This window comes from Mesoplodon densirostris, chromosome 6 (assembly GCF_025265405.1).
Source record: "Mesoplodon densirostris isolate mMesDen1 chromosome 6, mMesDen1 primary haplotype, whole genome shotgun sequence".
NCBI lineage: Eukaryota > Metazoa > Chordata > Mammalia > Artiodactyla > Ziphiidae > Mesoplodon > Mesoplodon densirostris.
This window is the reverse complement of record NC_082666.1, coordinates 45343719-45352783: the sequence shown is the minus strand read 5'-3', so window position 1 is coordinate 45352783 and position 9065 is coordinate 45343719.

The window sequence follows — 9065 nt, the reverse complement described above, 5'->3', positions numbered from 1 at the left end:
GGAACTGAATCTTGAATGTACACCAACCTCCACCTCTGAGCTACTCAGCAGAGGCAGGGAAAGAGTATACAGAAGCTTTTTAGTTTGATGTACTCCTACTTGTTTATTTCTGCCTTTGTTATCATATCCAAAAATATCATTGCCAAGACTGATGCCAAGGAGATTTTCTTCTGTGTTTTCTTCTAAGAGTTTTATGGTTTCAGGTCTTACATTTAAGTTTTTAATTTGAATTTTTATGAGTGGTGTACAGTAGGGGTCTAGTATCATTCTTGTACATGTGGCTATCCATTTTTTAACACCATTTTTTTTTCTTAATTTATTTTATTTATTTTATTTTTGGCTGAGTTGGGTCTTCATTGCTGTGCATGGGCTTTGTCTAGTTGCAGTGAGCGGGGGCTACTCTTTGTTGCGGTGCACAGGCTTCTCATTGCAGTGGCTTCTCTTGTTGCGGAGCACGGGCTTTAAGCATGTGGGCTTCAGTAGTGTGGCACGTGGGCTCAGTAGTTGTGGCACGCGAGCTCTAGAGCGCAGGCTCAGTAGTTGTGGTGCATGGGCTTGGTTGTTCCGTGGCATGTGGGATCTTCCTGGGCCAGGGCTCGAACCCATGTCCCCTGCATTGGCTGGCGGATTCTTAACCACTACAGCACCAGGGAAGCCCCTTGGTTTTTCTTTCTCAAAATTACTCTGGCTATTTGGAGTCTTTTGTGGTTTTACATGAATTTTAGGATTTTTTCTATTTCTGTGAAAAAATGTAGTTGGAATTTTGATAGTGATTGCATTGAATTTGTAGATCACTTTGGGTAGTTATGGACATTTTAGCAATATTAATATGCCAATCCAAGAGCACAGGATATCCTTCCATTTATTTGTGTCTTCAATTTCTTTCATCAGTGTCTTATAGTTTTCAGTGTATAGGTCTTTCACCTCCTTGGTTAAATTTATTCCTAAGTATTTTATTGTTATTGATACTGTTGTAAATGGGATTGTTTCTTAATTTTTTTCCAGATAGTTTGCTGTTAGTGTATAGAAATGCAACTGGTTTTTGTATGTTGATTTTGATTTCTGCAAATTTACTGAATTTGTTTCTTAGTTCTAAGAGTTTTTTGGTGAAGTCTTTGGGATTTTATGTACATATATAGGTTTTCTTGCCTAATTGCTCTGGCTAAGAGTTCTAGTCCGAAGATGAATAGAAGTGGTGATAATAAACACTCATCTTTTGTTCTTAATCGTATGAGAAAAGCTTTTAGCTTTTCACATTTGAGTATGATGTTAGCTGAAAGCTTGTCATACATGGCTTTTATTATGTTGAAGTACGTTCCTTCTATACCCACTTTATTGAGAGTTTTTATCACAAATGGGTGTTAAAACTTGTCAAATGCTTTTTCTTCATCTATTGAGATGATCATATGATTTTAATTCTTCAATTTGTTAATGTGGTATATCACATTGATTGATTTGTAGATGTTGAACCATCCTCATATCCCTGGAATAAATCCCACTTAATTGCCATGTATGACTCTTTTAATCTGCTGTTGACTTTGGTTTGCTAGTATTTTGTTGAGACTTTTTACATCTGTGTTCATCAGGGATATTGACCTGTACTTTTATTTTCCTGTAGTGTCCTTGTCTGGCTTTGGTATCAGGGTAATGCTGCCCTCATAAAATGAGTTAGGGAATATTTCCTCCTCTTCAATTTTTTGGAAGAGTTTGAGAAGGATTGATACTAATTCTTCTTTAAATGTTTGGAAGAAAAAAATATTTGGTAAAATTCACTAGTGAAGTCATCTGGTCCTGGATTTTTCTTTGTTGGGAAGTTTTCATTACTGATTGATTCTCCTTACTTGTTATAGATCTATTTAGATTTTCTATTTATTCTTGAGTAAGTTTTGATAATTTTTGTGTTTCTGGACTTTATCCATTTCATCTAGATTACCCAATTTGTTGATGTACAATTGTTCATATTATCCTCTAATAACACTTTTAATGTCTATGAAATTGTAGTAATGCCCCCAGTTTCATTTCTGATTTTACTAATTTGAATCTTCTTTCTTTTTCCTTAGTCAGTCTAACCTCAAGTGTGTCAGTTTTGTCGATCTTCTCAAAGAACCATCTTTTTGTTTTGTTGATTTTTCTCTATTTTTTGTATTCTCTATTTCATTTGTCTCTGCTTTAATCTGTATTAGTTCCTTCTTTCTGCTATTTTTGGGTTTGGTTTTATTGACTTTTTCTAGTCTCTTAAAGTGTACATTTAGGTTATTGATTTGAAATCATTTTATTTATTTATTTGTTTGGCTGCGTTGGGTCTTAGTTGTGGCCCACAGGGTCTTCGCTGAGGCGTGCAGGATCTTTTTGTTGCAGCTTGGGCTCTTCATTGCAGTGCGCAGGCTTCTCTCTAGTTGTGGTGTGCGGGTTTTCTCTCTCTGGTTGTGGTGTGCAGCCTCCAGGGCACGTGAGCTCTGTAGTTGTGGCACTTGGGGTCCAGAGCATGTGGGCTCTGTGGTTTGTGGCACGCGGACTCTCTCGTTGAGGCGCACGAGCTCAGTAGTTGTGGCGCATGGGCTTAGTTGCCCTGCGGCATGTGGGATCTTAGTTCCCTGACCAGGGAATTGAACCCACATCCCCTGCATTGGAAGGTGGATCCTTTACCACTGGACCACCAGGGAAGTACCTGAAATCTTCTTTTTAAATGTAGATATTTACAGCTATAAATTTTTCTCATAGCACTGCTTCCACTGAATCTCAAAAGTTTCAGTATATTATGTTTTTGTTTTCATTTGTCTCAAAGTATTTTCTTTCTTTTTTTAAAAGATTTATTATTTATTTATTTATTTATTTATTTATTTTTTGGCTGCATTGGGTCTTAGTTGTGGCATTCAGGATCTTAATTGTGGTGCGCAGGCTTCTCTCTAATTGTGGTGTGTGGGTTTTTCTCTCTCTAGTTGTGGCTCACAGGTTCCAGGGTGAGTGGGCTCTGTAATTGTGGCGCGCAGGCTCTAGTTGAGGTGCGCAAGCTCAGTAGCCCTGTGGCATGTGGGATCTTAGTTCCCTGACCAGGGATTGAACCCGTGTCCCCTGCATTGTAAGGTGGATTCTTTACCACTGGACCACCAGGGAAGTCCCTGAAATCTTTTTTAAATGTAGACATTTACAGCTATAAATTTTCCTGTTAGAACTGATTTCACTGGATCTCAAAAGTTTTGGTATATTATGTTTTTGTTTTCGTTTGTCTCAGAGTATTTTCTAATTTGCCTTGTGATTTCTTCTTTGATGCATCGTTTGAGTGTGTTGTTCAATTTCCATATATTTCTGAATTTTTCACTTTTCCTTTTGTTACTGATATCTAGTTTTATTCTGTTGTGATCAGAAAAGATACTCTGTATGATTTCAGTCTTAAAATTTTATTTAGACTTGTTTTGTGGCCTATCATATGGCCTATCCTAGAGAATGTTCCATGTGAACTTCAGAAGAATACATATTCTCCTGTTGTTGGGCAGAGTGTTTTTGGTGTGTATATCTATTAGGTCTAATTCATTTATAGCGTTGCTCAAGTTCTGTATTTCCTTCTTGATCTTCTGTCTGGTTATTCTATCCATTATTGAAAGTGAGATATTAAATTCTAAAACTATTATTGTAGAACTGTCAACTCTCCTCTTTGATTCTGTCTATTTTTGCTTTATATATTATGAGGCTTGGCTGTCAGTTGTTTATAATTGTTGTATCTTGCTGTATCAAACATTTTATCAATACATAATGTCCTTTTGGTCTCTTATAACCTTTTTTGACAAAAAGTGTATTTTGTCTGACAGTAATATAGCTACCACAGCTCTCTTTTGGTCACTAGTTGCATGGGATATTTTTTTCCATCCTTTTACTTTAAAGCTCTGTATTTGTATCTCAAGTTAGTCTCTTGTAGATTGCATATAGATGGATCATGCTTTTGTTTTTTATCCATTCTGATAATCTCTGCCTTTTAATTAGAGAGTTGAACTCATTTGCTTTATTTTTTCATGTTGTTTATTTTTTTCTTCCAGTTTCATTGAGATATAATTGACATACAGCACTGTATAAGTTTAAGGTGTACAGCATAATGATTTGACTTACATACATCATGAAATGATTACCACAAATAGTTTAGTGGATACCCATCATCTCATATAGATACAAAATTAAAGAAATAGAAAAAAATTTTTTTCTTTGTGATGAGAACTCTTAGGATTTACTCTTAACAACTTTCATATACAACATATAGTAGTGTTATGCAGTTATGTGATGTACAACTTAATTATAATTATAATTAATATAATTATGTTGTACATCACATCCCTAGTACTTATAACTGAAATTTTGTACCTTTTGAATACCCTCATCCAATTCCCCCTTCCCACACCCCCACCTCTGGTAACCACAAATCCAGTCTCTTTTTCTATGAGTTTGTTTTTGAATTACAACTGACCTAAAACACTATGTTAGTTCCTGGTGCAGGAACTATTTCTATACATTTCAAAATGATCACCACAATAAGTCTAGTTACCATCTGTCACCATACAAAATATTACATAATTATTGATTATATTGACACTGTATATTTCATACTCATGACTCATTTATTTAAATCACTTATAAGGAAGGATTTATTTCTGTCATTTAGCTATTTGTTTTCTGTATGTCTTATATGATTTTGTTCCTCATTTCCTCCATTACTGCCTTTCTTTGTATCAGTTGATTTTTTTAGTGTACCATTTTGATTCCCTTCTTTTTCCTTTTCTGTATATTTTTAAGTTATTTTCTTAGTAGTTACCTTGGAGATTACAATTAACATCTTAAACTTATAATAATCTAGTTTGAATAATACCAACTTTGTTCCAATAGTACGAACAAATAGTACTCTGCTCCTATACATCTTAGTTCTACCTCCTTTATATAGTTATTGTCACAGATTACATCTTTATATATTGTGTACCCATTAACATCAATTTATAATTATTATTTTTGCCTTTCAATTCTCAAAGGAAAAAAAGAGGAGTTATAAACCAAAAATATAATATACTATCTTTTATATTTACCTGTGTGGTTATCTTTGCCAGAGGTCTTTATTTTTTTGTATTACTTCAAGTTACCCTTTATTGTCCTGTCCTTTCATCCTGAAGGATTCCCTTTAGCCTTTCTCATAGGCAAGTCTACTGGTAATGAACTTCCTGTACTTTTGGTTATCTGGAAATGTCTTAATTTTTCCTTAATTCTTGAAGGATGGTTTTTCCAGTTACAGAATTCTTGTTTGATAGTTTTTTCTTTCAAGATTTTAAATATATCATCCCACTGCTTTCTGGCCTCCATAGTTTCAGAGAAGAAATCAACTGTTAATATTACTGAGAATACCTTGTACTTAGTGAGTCACTTCCCTCTTGCTGCTTTCAAAATTTCAAGATTATCTTTGGGTTTCAACAAATTGACTATAATGTGTTTTAGTATGGATCTCTTTGAGTTTATTCTGCTTAGAATTTTTTAAACTTCTTGGATATGTAATTCATGCCTTCATCAGATTTGGGATGTTTTCAGCCATTATTTCTTCAAAAACTTTTTTCTGCTCTGTTCTCTCTCTCATGGGACTCCTGTGGTGAGGTATGTTAGATGATATCCCATAGGTCTCTCAGACTTTGTTCGTTTTTCTTTATCTTTTTATCCTGCTCCTCAGACTCAATAACTTTAATTGCCTTATCTTCATGTATGCTGATTCTTTCTTCTGCCTTCTCAAATTTGTTGCTGAACTCCCTCAGTGAATTTTTTCACTTTGGTTATTGTATTTTTGGCTCTAGAATTTAGTTGTTTGTCCATGGTTTCCTTCAGCTCTTTGAGCATATTTAAGACAGTTAATTTAAAGTCTTCATCTAGTATGTCCAATGTGTGGGCTTCCTTAGGGATGGTTTTTGTCAAATTCTGTTTTTTCCTGTGCATGGGTCATACTTCTCTGTTTCTTTGTATGCTTTGTTAATTTTTTGTTGAGAACTATACATTCTGAGTATTAAAATGTGGTGTCTTTGGAAATCTGATTCTTCCACTCCTTAGGGGTTTCAGATATTTACTTGTTGAGGGCTGTAGCTGTCCATTTTGACTTTTCCAAATAAGTTTTGCCAAGTGTATTCTTTGTTGTGTGTGGTCCTTGAGGTTTCTGTTCTCTTACTTCTGTGGTCAGCCAATGACCTGATAAAGATTTCTCTCCCCATCTCCCACAAAAGAGTTATGTCCCCTTAAATATTCTGATATATGCCACTGTGGAAGCTACTGCAGCCCAAGAGGGCTAAAACCAAGGCAAGCATCTGCACCTATCTCTCTGGGAACCCCCAGACCAACCAAAGTGTAAACTCCCCAATATTTGGAGGACAAGGTTCTCTGCCGCCAGCCAGCCACTCCGGGAATGTGGGCTGCTGTCCCCACAGCATTGACTAGTAGCTAGTTCATGCATGATGTTCTCTTATGAAAGATCAACATCCTCTGCCTTCATCAAGCACTCCCCTGATTGTTATGTGCCCAGTTAGGTTCCAGAATTCTGAAATAGGTGATTCCAATTGCTCTTTTCAGCTCAGTGGTTGCTTCGGTGGAGGGACTGACCCTAGAGCTTTCTAGTCTGACATTTTGCATGCTGTCATTCCTGTATTTAATTTCTAACATTTTAAATCTTTTATCCATTTGGAATTTTTAAACATTTATTTATTTATTTATTTTTGGCTTCATTGGGTCTTTGTTGCTGCACAGGCTTTCTTTAGTTTTAGTTGCAGCGAGTGGGGGCTACTCTTTGTTGTGGTGCATGGACTTCTCATTGTGGTAGCTTCTTTTGTTGCGGAGCATGGGCTCTAGGTACGCAGGCTTCAATAGTTGTGGCACGTGGGCTCAGTAGTTGTGGCTCGTGGGCTTTAGAGTGCAGGCTCAGTTGTTGTGGCGCACAGGCTTAGTTGCTCTGCGGCATGTGGGATCTTCCTGGATCAGGGCTTGAACCTGTGTCCCCTGCATTGGCAGGCGGATTCTTAACCACTGTGCTACCAGGGAAGCCCTCCATTTGGAATTTATGCTGGGGTGTAGTGTGTGAGGATCATCAGGTCCTGACTTAGAATCTATGTTTAAAACCAGTGTGAACCTCAGAGTTGTGATCACCAGATTAGGACTGGAAAATCCATCTGGTTCCCAGAGTGCTAAACCCAGCGTGCCCCTCACCCACAGGCTCACCCCAGCTTTATGGAAATGGGAGACCATAGGGAGATATAGAGAGAACAGATTGGGAGGGATGCAGTCAGGACAGCATGGGCCAGGTACAAGATAGTGATAGAAAGATTGTGCCCATAATAAGGGTGTTGCTGTTGGGGAAGGATGGGATGCAGAGGGGATGGAGATTGGAGATGGGGATATTGTTAGGATGGGGATGAGGATGTGGTATGGGCCTTCCCAAGGCCCACAGAACAGGGGGGCTGGAATCTGAGTGAATTAGAAGAGAGATAATTGAGATATTGAGTCTGCGGTTTTACAACAGGCTGAGACCTTAAGCAGGGCAGAGCCCCAGTTGGCAAGAGGCTGGCATTCCTGGAACAGGACCGGGAAAAAACAAGGAGATAAGATTTCTTGCGTCTTTTACCTGCTCTTATGGCAAATCCTGGCATGAGAAAGCTTTTAATTCCCATCTCTAAAACCTCCCCTTCCACACTTGCCCTACCTTTTGTGGAAGTGGCTAAGTAAGTAGTGAGCAGCCTGTCTCTGCAGTGTTCCCAGAGAGGTGGGATAGCATGGGCTTGGGGGGACATGTATATGATTCCAGAGTCATATCATATTAGATTGTTTACACTGTTTCCAAACTCGGCTGCGCTTCAGAATCACTCAAGGAGCTTATTAAAAATACAGAATTAGAGGCACCACCCCAGACCATCTTAAACAGAATCTCAGAATAGGACCAAAGGATCTGTATTTTTACCAAGCTGTATATATTTATCTGTATTTTTACCAAGCTGTCCAGGTACTTCCAAGAATTTGGTAGGGTGGGGCTGGGAGAGCCACCTGGGCCTATTTGGCTCCCCATCCCAAATTCCAGATGGGCACAGAGCCAGTGGAAGGGAACAAAGGTGGTCTGGGGGAAGAGGAAGCTGGGCTGATGTACCCCCAATCTTCCTGAGGGGAGGACTTTCTGCCCTGGCACAGCTTGTGGAAAGAGGGAGAACATGACAGGGAAGAGCTGGGGACTATGAAGTTTCCTCTTCTAAAATCTTAGGTTCCCTCTCTTTCCCAGGACATACTGCCCCATTCCCCTTGTTTATGCCATCTTTAGGGCCTCTTGTTTGTTAGGTGGTGTCCACAGCCCCTTTAGGTCCCATCCTCAACTGCCTTTCCTCAATTTGGGAAGCTCTTCCTAGGATCTACCCTAAGTCCCTACTTCTGAACTTGAGCCTGTAGTGGTAGGCTGGCCTCAGGGGGATGTTCCATACTGGAGGCATTGGGACCTCCTTACTTGCTCCTGGGGCTTAGAACCTAACTTAGGGGCCCTAAAGGAAGGGAAGGAAAGAGTGGGGACTTTGCCAGAGGTAGATACCTGGCTGGACATAAAGTCAGGGCTGGAAATAGCTACTCTCAGAGCAAGAAGATGACAGGAAATCCCTGCCATACACTAGGGTGCAGGTGTCTGAGCCTGTGGGGTGGAGGTGGGGGCAGGAGAGAGAGGCACCAAGAGAACCTGGAAGGAAGTGGAGCTTAGGTGTAGATGCAGTCCCCAGGGAAGGACCGGAGATGGTGACAGGGGTTGTTATCCTTATCCTTCTCTGGGGCCCCAGGTCTTTCATCCAGCCATTCCTCTGCCCTCGGTTGCTGGCTTGGGCTCATCTCACCTCACAGTCTCACCCGAACCTTAAGTTTGGTGTAGGGGTCTGGAGCTTGTAGCCCTGAACCAAGCCCCTCTCTTGGTCCTCAGGCCAGCCTGGATGTAGACGGTAAGGAAGGGGACGCAGAGACTCGATGGCTACACATCTGACCTGTGAGTATCCACCTAAGTGTTCCAGTCTGTTGGGTGAAGGCTTTGGCTTGGTGTGAACTCT